Source organism: Micromys minutus (genome assembly GCF_963924665.1).
Source record: "Micromys minutus genome assembly, chromosome: 10".
Taxonomy (NCBI): domain Eukaryota; kingdom Metazoa; phylum Chordata; class Mammalia; order Rodentia; family Muridae; genus Micromys; species Micromys minutus.
Window position 1 is genome coordinate 6,696,707 of NC_137979.1, and position 13,024 is coordinate 6,709,730.

Below are 13,024 nucleotides of genomic sequence, written 5' to 3' on the forward strand. Positions count from 1 at the left end.
CTCAAGGATGAGCTGTTCAGGAAAAAGCTCTATGGTTTTATGTTCTAGGAAGATGGAAAGACTGTTCTTAAGCCCTCAGCTCATTAGTACTGGCCTCTGGCTGCCCTTTGCCTGGGGCAGCCTTGTTCTCGGTACAATGTGCCCATTGCCAGGAGCACTTGGGCCAGTCCATGTGTGGCAGAAGAACTCTCTTAAGTAAGAGTGAGTCAGCCCTTTGCAATAGGCCTTCCTTGCTGAATTCTGGGGATTGAGAATCAGAGGTACTTCCTGGGGTCCTCAGGCAGACACCTCTTAACCTGAGTATGGACCCTGTGATTGCTGCCTCCGTATCTCTTTCTGCCTCTGATAGAATCATAAGGTATAAGGTTGAGTACATTTTTTGGAAGTACAGAAACCTTAGGCTGAATACAAAAATCATTCTTCTGTAGAGGCCCAAAATAGTCTTAAGAGAATTCCTGGTCACAAACTTCTTTTTGGGTAAACCCATTAGCTTAGCAAGGAGGTTGTAGAAAGGGTGTGCGATGATCGTGATAATGGCAGAGGCTCTCCCTGCAGAGCTCTGTTCTGCTCTTGTATGCCCAGGTGCTTGGTCAATATTATCAGCCACTTGACTGCACCTAGGAGTCGATCTCTGGGCAAGCTTGTGACCGGTTTCCAGGAAGACACGCCTTGATGTGGCTGGAGTGAACACATGGGGAAAGTGAGCTGCGCATCAGCATTCACTGCTCTCTGCTTCCTGATTGAAGACGCCATGACCAGCAGCCTCACATTCTTGCTGCCATGGCTTCCTGCAGTGATAGACTGTATCCCTAAACTGTGAGCCAGGGCAGAGCCTTCCCCCCTTGAGTTGATTTTGTCAGGCATTTTGTTACAGCAACAAGGAGAGTAACTAATACGAATTTCTCTTGGGAACAGAGTTGTGTGGATCATGGCTGACCTTCCTTACTGATTCTCAGTCTGGGTTCCAGAGGGAACTCCCAAATAAAACATCATAATAGCTACCTCTTTAAAAGCTGAATTTCTTGGCTGGAGAGATGGCTCAGCGGTTAAGAACACTGACTGCTCTTCCAGAGGTCCTGAGTTCAAGTTCCAGCAACCACATGGTGGCTCACAACCATCTGTAATGGGGTCTGATGCCCTCTTCTGGTGTGTCCAAAGACAACGACAGTGCACGCATATAAATGAAGATTAATTAAAAATGTAGAAGCTGTCTTTTGCCAATCAGTAGTGGTACACACCTTTAATCTAAGCACTTGGGAGGTAGAGGCAGGTGAATCTCTGTGAGTTTAAGGCCAGCCTTCTCTACAGAGTAAGTTCTAGGACAGCTAGGGCAACACAGAGAAACTATCTTGAAAAACAAGCAAGCAAGCAGGCAAGCAGGCAAACAAAGCTGTCTTTCGAGGTCCAGTAGATTAATAGTGCTAGCTGCTCTTCCAAAAGACCTGGATCCAGTTCCTAGCACTCACATGGTAGCTAACGACTGTCCATAACTCCAGTTCCAGGGGACTGAGCCCCTGTGATATCTGTCCCAGGCACTGTATTGCACAGGGTGCATAGGCACACGTGCAGACAAAGCATGCATATACATAAATAAAATTAAGTATTTTTCAAACTCAAGTGAAATAAGAACAAAACAAACCAGTAGGCACAATGTTTTTATGTACTGTGTAAGATTATCCTTGTATTATTTAAATGCTGATTTCTGTGCCCCCATATCTTGTTGAAATCCGGACATGGCATTATAATGTTTATTCCAAGAATTTCCTGTTCCAAATTTGTAACATTGCTCCCCATTTATTATATGACTTGTCAATAAAAGCTGAGCAGCCAGTAGCTGGGCAGAAGAGAGATTAGGTTGGCCTTCCAACAGCCAGGGGAAAGGGGGAAGAAGAGAAGGGGCAAGAGGAAAGGGAAGAGGGGAGAGGGGAGAGAGGATTTACCATGAGAAAGATATCTTGGAGACATCATGGGAGGACTCACCTAAAGCCCAGAGACAGACCAATACTAAAATGCAAGTATCTTGGGGATTTTGGCTATGAACTAGCCAGGTTAGAGGATTAGAATAGATTAGTGACTGCCCAGCTATTGAGTTGTAAAGGTAATTAAGTAAGTCTTATAGCCTCTCTCTCATTCATTTAGGAGCTTGCTGGGGTTAGAAAAAAAAAAAAAAAAAAAAAAAAAAACTATCCACTTTAAAAATGTGTTTACATAAACCAAACCAGAAAAGGTTATTTTTACCAGACACTAACTCCATTTGAACCCATACACACTCCTCAGTCTAAAATGTTGCTGCTGGTAAACCCACAACAACCTGGGAGGTAAAACCAGGTGGAGCTTGGAGAAGGCCAAAGGAGCAATCCCCTCAGGTAAGGCAGAGGGGACACCTGTCAACCCCAGTGGCTGCATAGCAGCTGCAGAAGGATGACGGTCCCTCTAGTCACTTTCTTGGGCAGGTGTCACAGGGCAACCAAGATATCTAAACCGTGAATTCCACAAGGTGACCAAAGAAACCTTTATTACCTTCGTCATGTAAATAGTTGGCAACTGAGCAGTTCAGCCAAATGGGTCATTTCTAGAAGGCTGGATTTTGGTTCAACAAAATAAAACCCTGGTCAAGGTCACTGAAACACCTGTATAGATTATTTCACTATCACCCCATGATGCTTGCACTGGAATCACTCCCAGACCCCATGGACACCTGGGAGATTATAGAGACTATTGGCAAAGGCACTTACGGCAAGGTCTACAAGGCAGCCAATGAGACAGATGGGAGTCTGGCTGCCGTGAAGATTCTGGACCCCGTCAGTGACACGGATGAGGAGATCGAGGTGGAACACAACCTTCTACAGTGAGAGGGCAGCTGTGGCTGGTTCTGGAGCTGTGTAATGGGGGCTCTGTCACAGAGCTTGTCAAGGGCCTCCTGAGGCGTGGCAAGCGGCTGGACGAAGCCATGATCTCCTACATTCTGTATGGAGCCCTCTTGGGCCTTCAGCATTTGCACCATCACCAAATCGTCCACCGAGACGTGAACAGGAGGATCATTCTTCTGACGACAGAAGGAGGAGTTGACTTTGGTGTCTCTGCTCAACCTACGACTATGGAGAAACACATCGGTTGGGACCCCATTCTGGATGGCTCCTGAGGCCATTGCTTTCGAGCAGCAGTATGACTCGTCCTATGACACTCCTTGTGATGTCCGGTCCTTGGGTATCACAGCCATAGAGCTGGGCGATGGAGACCCTCCCCTCTTTGAAATGCATCCTGTGAAAATGCTCTTTAAGGTCCCAAGACTTCCTGCCTTTCCCGTTTGGATGCTGGATCAGATATCAGAATAATAGTTTGGCAGATTCTCAGTGTGATTATTTGGACTTGACATTTGCCATTGTCACAGCTCTAATGGGCTGGCTCGCCACTCTTGGGCAGGAGGAAGAGAAATAAACGATGGCGTGCAGCTTCCGTGCTAACACGGCATAGCTTCTTTCCTCCTAAACGCTGGGAGGACTCTGTGCGTTCATATTCGGTAAGTTGGTTCTTTAAGAATTATCCTGTCAGAATCGCACAGTTCCTTTTGAAGGGCTATGGGTTGACTAGAGTTGGGTGACTGTGCGTGCTCATTCCAAGTGCTAAAATGTTGTCATTTCCTCAGAAAGAGCTCTTGGATGCAAAGTGGGGGAAATTAAGCATTTACATCAAAAGTCTTAAATTGAAAAAAAAAATAAAAGAAAAGCAGAACCAAGAATCTTCTTTTGTCTTGTTCAAATATGACAAAGTAAAAGGGGGAAATTCTCAAAAGGAGAGCTGAGACAGGAGGACCACTTGGAGCTCGGAGCTCAAGACCAAGCGCAACACAGCACCTAATCTAAAGCCGAGTGTAGCTCCACGGCAGAATGCTTGCTGGCCTGTACAAAACCTTAGCTTCCACCCCAGCATTGCAAAACTAACAGCATCAATAAACCCCACATACGATTTGTATATAAGCTAAGTATGTCTGTGTATATCTCTGGGTTCCTTATAACATCCAATGTAAGGTATAAAATTTCCTTTGGCGACAATGTGCTGGTCACGGGCTTTGGGTATACCAAGCATGCATTCTTTCCCCGATCTACCGGCCTCTCAATGCCTAATAAAATGCAGAAATGGTGTAAGAGTGGTTGTAGTATACTGTGTAGGGATAACAAGAACAGCCTGAACGTGCTCATAGCACTATTTTCTGGAACTGTTCTTTGTATCCTCAGATCTGGAGCTTGCGGGCAGCTTGGATGGTCTGTATCATGGTTGAGTAGAGACAGAATTTCTAAACAAAGGAAAGTGCCCCCAGAGCACACAGAGCACCGAGCACAGAGTTGAAAAACAACCCAACAGTACCAGCTCCGCAGACAGCAAGGACATAATGGGCAGGAGACTGCACTGGGCGGCATCTGGAAGAAGGCTGGGAGTCCTGACAACCAGGCTTCCTACAGGGCACCCGCCCACTCACTGAGGTGCAGAAAGTGCTGGAGGTGTGGAGGGGCAGGGCAAGCAGCAGTCGAGAGCATGCAGATGCGGCTAGGTGAGCGGTGGCCTGACTCTGGGTGCCTGCCTGCCAAGCAGCAGAGGGCTGGCTGGGAATGCCCGTTGTACTCACCACCACAGTGGGACACAGAACAGCCCAGGCAGCGTCAGTGCCAGCAGCAGCATCCTCCAGTCTCGGATGAAGTGCGCAAACAGCGGCAGTACCATGTAGCCGATTGCAAAAAACGTACAGACTCCTAATGTGGAGAAGAGGATGCGCACAGACTTGATCAGGATCTCAGTTCCTGCTCAGAACAAGGGGCGGCATTAGCATTTCTGTTCTCTCGACATTTGCTTTTTGAGACAGGGTCTCTTTCCGGGGCTGGGGATTGAGCCCGTGTATGCCTGGAAAGGGTTTTTACCAATGAGTTATGTCCGAGCCCAACATCCATTTGTTACAGTCTTATCTGGAAGTTGGAGTTTAATCCCTACTCCTAAAAAAAAAAAAAGGTGTTCATTTGCTGTGAAGAGATAGCACGAGCAAGGTAACGCTCAAAAAGAAGGCGTTTAGTTGAGGATTTGCTTAGTCCATCGTCGTGGTGGGGAACATGGAGGTACGAATGGCACTGGAGCAGCAGCCGAGAGCTACATCCTGACCCTAGGGCTGAGAGCAAGTGAACTGGGCTCTCGAAACCTCGAAGTTCAACCCCAGTGGCACATTTCCTCCAACATGGCCACGCCCTGTCTTTCTAATCCTATCAGAGTTCAATTCTCCGGTGACTAAGCATTCAAGTACCACAAAAGAAGACTTTCACCTTGTGCCCCGAGTAGCAATTTCAGGGTGTGTCATGGTGGAGTAGGGAGGGGCAGTGTTGACAGGGACCCAAGATTGAGGAACTTCATAGGACAATCACGCCAGCTGTGGAATGACTCCCATAGGCTCATATATTTGAATACCTTGACTCCAGTTGGTGGAACTGTTTGGGAAGGATGAGAGGGTCAGAGGTGTGTCACGGGACTGGGACTGGGGTTCCCAGAGGCTTGTATCATCACTACTGCACCCTCTGTCTCCTGCTTATGGGTCAAGACAAGAGCTCAGAGCTGTTCCTGCCAGCATGCCTTAGGTCAGCCATCACAGACTCGAACCCTATGCAGCTGTGAGGTCCTCGTGTTCACAGATAAACACTGGAGAACCAGGAAGGTCAGTCATGCAGGGATGTCTCCTCAGCATAGGAAATAAACACCTGTTTCCCACCTAGAAGCCTGGGGAGAGGAGAGGATGCTGTTAATGACCCAGTGGCCTTTGCTATTAGTAGAGCCAGACCTCCCCAAACACCCCAGGATGTTTATCCTAAATTCTCTCCCTAGACCTTCAGTCCCAGTCAGTCGTGTCTGTCCTTGGGGAGGATGTCACATGTACTTCATAGCCTGCTGACCTCTATGCCATCTCAGTCAGAGACCACACCTGACCCTAGGCCCTTAAGCTCTAGAACCTATCTTCACAGTCCCATGATCTTTGCAATGGAAATTCCATGTAATCATACATGAAGAGTTATTGTGCGCCTGAAGTTAGAATGATTGTTAGGCTGGAAATGTTTCCAAATTGTAATTCGTTTAACCATGCGTACAATAAACCAGCCGGCACCAGACTCCCAGGATTTGAGTCACCCTAAGTAAGTCTAGCTGAACTGAGTTTTGTTTTCGCCTCTTCAAGATTCCCTTCCCTGCTGGTGATGATGCTTGAAGGGACCCCCACGTGTGAGCCCAATTAAACTCTTTCTTTTATAGGTTGCCTCGGTCCTGGTGCTTATCACAGCAATGGGAAGTAACTAAACAGCCTCTGACAGTGCTGTTTCAGCGGAAGAGGCCCATGTGAGACGCAGAGACTGTCAGGTCCAGGACACAAGAAGTGGCTCTTTTTAGACACTGTGGAGTCAGGCTGTGGGTGTCCACAACATCTGTACATGAACAGTCACGGCCCGTGAGACAACAGTGACTCTCTCAGCTGTCAGGACACTGCCTGTCCTTGAACCCCGAGACATGCTACTCAGAAGCCAGCTGCCTCTGGAGTTTCCCGGAGCTGACAGCCTGCACTGGAGCAGCTCAGAAGCCCATTTCTGTACCTTTTCGGGAAACATTCAGATTCTAGAATCAATGAAAAGGTTAATTCCCAAGACAAAAATTTGCCATCCCAAACATTTTTTTCTCAGAGCAGGGGGGACAAAGATTAAGGGACAGACAGAACTTTTCAAACAAAAATCTGTTGGACTCAAATCTGGCTTTGAGGACTCCCCCCCACCACATTCCCCCCCCCCCCCCCACGAAAAGCCTGGAAAGTAGCTATTTTATTTCCGAACCACCAGAGGGCGCTGCTGCACTGCAGGAAAACCAGCAGCCACCATGTCTGTCCTTCCACCAAGTCCTCCCTTGCAGGAGCTGCACCGGGTTCCATCTGTTCTGGGACAGACCAGTGACACTCTTAGACCTTTAGACCTAAGACTTAACACAAGTGCTATCCCAGAACCTAATGTTAGCAGTTTCCCTCGGAGCCAACTAGAACGAGAAGGTGGGTTCAAGCAGACAGGGAGCCATGTCTGCGGTCTTCTCTATTAATTGACACACCTAAGCTCCACCCTACCCTTGACCCGGCCCTCTTCTCTCTCCCCTGCAGGTGAGGCCATGGCCACGTGGGGAGGAGGGAGGGCTGTGGAAGGCAGTGCCAGGGCTGTGGGGCTGGAGGGGGCAGCGGCTTGTGGCTGGGCCTGTGGATAAAGTGCTTGCCATACAAGGATGAGGAAGTGAGCCCAAATGCCCCAGGGCCCACCTAAAAGAGCTGGGCACTGTGGAACACGCCTGGCATCCCAGTGCTGGTGGGGCAGAGACAGGAGGCCCTCTGGGGTAAGTCAGCCCAAGAGCTCTAAGTTTAATGTAAGAGCTTATGCCAAAAAATAAGGTGGTTTTGGGTTCTATAATAAAACAGGCTGAAGACGCCACAGAGAGCAAGCCAGTAAAGAGCAGCCCTCGCTGGCTGTAGGTTCCTGCGTTGTTTGACTTCCTGTTCTGACTTCCTTCAGTGATGAACAGTGATGTGGAAGTGAAAGCCAAATAAACCCTTCCTTCCTTGCTTTTGGATGGTGTTTTATCACAGTAATAGAAACCCTAAGACAGCTCCCAATGCTGTGGTGATGATGGTGATGGTGGTGGTGATGGTGATAGTGGTGGTGATGGTGATGGTGGTGATGGTGATGGTGGTGGTGATGGTGATGGTGGTGGTGATGGTGATGGTGGTGATGGTGATGGTGGTGGTGATGGTGATGGTGGTGGTGATGGTGATGGTGGTGATGGTGATGGTGGTGGTGATGGTGATGGTGGTGGTGATGGTGGTGGTGGTGGTGATGATGATGATGATGTGCTGGTGAGATGGCTTAGAGGGTAAAGGTACTTACTTTGCTGCCAAGCCTGACAACCTGAGTTCAGAGACTCACATGGCAGAATGCAAAATCATCTTCTGTAAGTTTTCCTCTCATCTTCACATGTGTGCTAATTCATGTGAATATACCCCCAGTATAAGTACAGAATTAATTTAGAAATTTAAAGATTCTATACAGAAAAGGAAGAAATGAAAAATACAATAGTTATTTTAAGATTAATTTATTTCATACAAGTACACTGTAGCTGTCTTCAGACACACCAGAAGAGGGCACCAGTTCCCATTACAGATGGTTGTGAGCCACCATGTGCGTACTGGGAATTGAACTCAGAACCTCTGGAAGAGTGGTCAGTGCTCTAACCACTGAGCAATCTCTCCAGCCCACAATTATTTTAAAGGTTATAAGATTGTTACATAAATGACCAGTGATTTAGCCATTAGGGGATGTGTTACATAGGATGGTCAGTCTTGGTTGCCAATTTGACTACTTCTGGGATCAACTGAAAGGCAGGAGCTATAGAAAATGTTCTTGGTTGGATCATTTGAGGAAGGAAGACACTAAATCTGGGCCAGGCCTTTTGAAGGCAGCCCATAGAGAAGGACATTAAAGAAGGAAGCTGTTGGGCTTTTTTGTTTTGTTTGTTTGTCTATTTCTTGCCTGTTTTCAGGGGACTTTCAGGTCCCAAAGAAAGGGATTTCTTTTGCTTGATAAAGGCCACCCTCTACAACTCCACAGCTAACATCTCACTTAATAAAGAAACTGTGCTTAAGAAATGCGACGAGACAAAGCATCTGCTCTCCCTGTCACTGTCACTATCATGACATAGGAGTGCAGAGGCAGGAGAGGCCACCAGGAGACAGAAAGGAGAACAAACGCTCTGGGAGGAGGCAAAAGCAATTACTCTTCACACCTGGTGCAACCACTTACACAGGAGTCTCAAGATCAAGAGACAGATTGTCAGAATGCATGAGTCCGGAAGCCATGAGACCAAAACTAAAAACAATTGGTTGCCCTTGTTCACATTACAAGCAACAACAGGGAACCGACAATCAACATTTGTCGCTAAATTCCTTCCCCGCAGGAAACATAAGCCTAGGAACAGTTCTGCCACAGTTCTCCTTGGAAAACCATGAGTTTACTGGGCTTACTGACTGGAGGGTGGGTGATCTCTTCCCCATGCACAAGCCAGACTGGTGAGTCTTTACACATTGTGGACAAGAGCTTTCCCATCGCCACTTAGATAGAGCACCCCCACTTCCTGTGTCTTCCTGATCTATGTACTCTAGTCCTCTCTGAGGCCATATGCACTTAGGCATGAGTAGCATAGGACAGGTGGCAGGGAGTAGGTGAATACTCAGGTGACCCTCCATGGCCCTCTGTGAGGGGATATGAACAGTTACAACTCCAGATAGGATGATCCTTTTGTAATCAAGCACAGGAACACCTTGAGAAGGTATGGCTTAGAGGACAGTCCTACGTAGGCCCACATTTTTTTGCAACATACTTTTAGAAAGAGTTCAACCTCTCCTCTAGCCACCACCCAGCAGAGGTAGTGGAAGAGAAAAGTTATTAGGATGGGGGAAGTGGACCTGTGCAGCAATAGTTCTTTGGGGATGAGCTCAATCTTCTTGGGCAGCAGTTCAATCCCATAGCAAACACCAAATACGACTCAGCGGCTACAGACCAGTCCTCTAGGCAGGCAGACACCAGACACGAACCAGCAGCTTCAGTCCAGTCCTTTCAGCAAACAGACACCGGGCAGCTGTAGTTCAATCCTGAAGAAACCACCAGGCTCACCAGTCAGCTTGAGGGGAGGCCGTGGAAGCAGCAAACTGCCACAGGAACCCCAGGAGCAGTTCCTTGGTGAGTTTCTCTCATTGGCAGCATTATTACAAATTGAGCTCAAGGCGAACCAATACATGCTTGTCTCTAGCAACAAATAGCAAGGCTCAGTGCTCGTCTCCCACTGTCTATGGGGTCATAGTTATACTCCTTCATCAAGTGTCCTTTCATGTGTTTGCTATAGGAAGACACCCTTTCACCCGTGTACCCCAGCAACACATCATTTGATATAACTAACTTTCTAAACAACTAGAAAAGTTTCCACTTCAGTTCTATTTGACACTAATCACTTGGCATCGGATTATCAGTGAATGAAAGAGTTCTGTTAGTGAAGAGTCTTGAGAAAATCTCTATGAGAAGAGTGTATAAAAGAAAGTAGGAATGGAGCCAGCAGTGTGGACTCAGGTGGTCAAAGCACTACCGGGACCCTGGGGTGCTAGATCTGAAGTGTCCAAGGTTTCCCAGGTCCTCCAGCCCAACCTGCAGGTTCAGAGCCACGTGGACCCCAGCTGTGTCACAGTTTGGGCCCTTCCTGTCTTAGTACCTGCCTGGAGCTTGATGCCTTCTCCGAAAGGACAAACGCTGGAGTAGCAGAGGCTGCAGCTTGCTCGTGGCATCTCCATGACAACAAGATAGTCTTAAGTACTGGTCATCTGCACTCAGAACACCGAGAATACACTGCAGTGTTTGGTGAGACTCTGATACTAAGCCTCACCGTTTGCTGTACTTAGCCCACTGGAACAAATTTGTGCCAAGGCTGAAGCTGCCATAAAGTCTGCCCAAATGCTTTAAGCTCTGTTCACACTGGTCTCTGACACCTGCAAGCATTTTAAACACTTGTTAGGAAAGACAGGACAAATACAGTTAGCTCACTCTCTCTGTTTCTCCTTTTGTGTGTGTGTGTGTGAGAGAGAGAGGGGGGGGGGGAGAGAAGCCCTGCAGGCCACTGCCTCCTGAAGGGGCAGCTCTGACTCACGGGAGAATGGAGCTCTGGCTACTTTTGTATAAACAACATCTGGGGGAGGTTTAGTCAGAATGCTGCTCAGTTTCTCTCAACTGAACAGAAACTAGAGTCTCCTGGCAAGAGGACCCTCAACTGAAGAATTGCCTCCATCAGATTGGTCTGTAGACATGTTTGAGGAAAGGGCCATTTTCTTGACTGAAGACTGATGTGGGAGGGACCAGATCACAACCCTGGCGGTGGTCCTGGGTTTTATTAAAAACAAGCTGAGCAAGCCATGGGGTAGCAAGCCAGCATTTCTCTATGGCCTGTGAGTTTCTGACTCCAGGTTCTTCCTCGACATCCCTCAGTGATGGGCTGTAAGCTGTAATGAACTCTTCCCTAGTTGATTTTGACCAGTGTTTCATTACAGCAAGAGAAACTAGGCTAGAACAGTCATGAAGAGAGAGGACAGGATTCCCAAGGGTAAAGCCAGAGCCCGGTTTTGTAGATGTGTGTGCATTTGAGTGTGGAGGTCAGAGGTTATCATGAGATGTCTTTCTCCATCACTGTGTACCTTAATTTTTGAGACAGGGTCTCTCCATGAACCTGTATCCTGCAGAGGCAGCTGGACTGGCTGGCCAGCAAGCCCCGGGAATCCCCCTGTCTCTGCCTCCCAAGTGTTGGCTTTTATGTGCTGCTGTGGATGGAAGTCAGGTTCTTATGAGTCAGGTTGACTGTATGACAGGCTTCAAATATCAGTTCAGGAGACTAGGCCAAATATCATTCCAAGAACTGGGCAAGTCCAGGCAAGTCTAGGCCTCAGAAGCTGACCTGACACTTGGTCCGAGGCAAGGACAATAGTTCAGCAGCCATTTCCAGACTTCCCCACCAATGGTTCTAAAGTGTCCCTAGATAGAGCCAATGATAGAGGTCACCTAACCCTCCCTGGAATTCCTCTAATGTGCTTAAAATCGGGCCTGCAAGCTCACTTGGGTGTCTCCATCTTGGAATGGGAGACCCCAGCATGCTGGACTTCTGCAGAATAAAGCATTCTTTGCTTTTACATTCTATTTGTGTCTGTGGTGTTATTCTTCTGTGAATCACGGACCCTTCTCTTATTTATGCGTATGTAGTAAGTACCTGCTCTCAGGAGGAATCTCCCCAGGTGTCATGGTCGGTGTTCTATTGCTGTGAAGAGAAACGATGACCACAGCAAGTCTTAGGAAAGGAAAACATTTAATTGGGTTTGGCTTATGGTCTCATACATTCAGTCCATTATTGTCATGGTAGGAATCATGTTGATGTGCAGGCAGACATGGTGCTGGGAAGTAGCTGGGAGTTCACATTTGGATCAGCAGGCAGCAGGAAGAGAGAGTGACACTGGGCTTTGCTTGAGCTTCTGAAACCTCAAAGTTTTCTTTGTGTCCTCCTGTGACCCACTCCCTCCAACAAGGCCACACCTCCAATCATGCTACTCTGTATGAGCCTATGTGGGCCATTTTCCCTGAAACCGCCACATTCTGCTTCCTGGCTTCGATAGGCTTGTAACCATTTTATAATGCAAAATGCATTTAGTCCAACTTCAACAGTCCTTCTAGTCCATCACAGTATCACCACTATTTAAAAACCCAAAGTTCAAGTCTCTTCTGAGACCCATAACTATAACCTCTATAAATTAAAAGAAAAAAAAGCAAATCACATACTTCCAACATACTATAGCATAGAACATACATTAATGTGGTGGTTTGAATATGCTTGGCCCAGGGAGGGGCACTGTTAGCAGGTGTGGCCTTGTTAGAGTAGGTGTGGTCTTGTTGGAGGAAGTGTGTCACTGTGGGGGTAGGCTTTAAGACCTTCATCCTATCTTCCTGGAAGCCAGTCTTCTGTCTGCCCTTGGATGAAGATGTAAAACTCTCAGCTTCTCCAGCCCCACAGCTGCCTGGTTGCTGACACAGCAATAAAATCCTGGCTAATACAAAATGGAGGAAAGGGAGCACAATGAAGTACTTAACCAAACACAAGATCAAAACCTAGCTGGGCGAAATCTGAACTCTGCATCTTCATGTCTGATGGAAAGCTCTCTTCACATCTCCACCTCTTTTTACCTTTTCTGACTCAAACACACTTCTTTCTCTTGAGCTGGTTTCATTTCCCCTTAGCAGCTCTCCTCAGCAGATAACCTGCAGCACTGACATCCAACATTTTGGGGTATCCTGGGCAATTGAGGCTTCACCTTCACAGCTCATACAATGGTCTCTTTGGGATATCCTTGGCACATGACTGGCCTCAGAGGCTTTTCTTAGTCATGGAGGAAGGT

General features: G+C 47.5%; 1 pseudogene across 1 annotated transcript; it reads left to right on the forward strand.

Moving 5' to 3' along the window:
* Positions 1-2,657: 2,657 nt before the first annotated feature.
* LOC308426295 (myosin-IIIb-like) lies at positions 2,658-3,335 on the forward strand (annotated as a pseudogene). The gene has a single exon. The product of its transcript is annotated as a myosin-IIIb-like (transcript).
* The last annotated feature ends 9,689 nt before the right edge of the window (positions 3,336-13,024 follow it).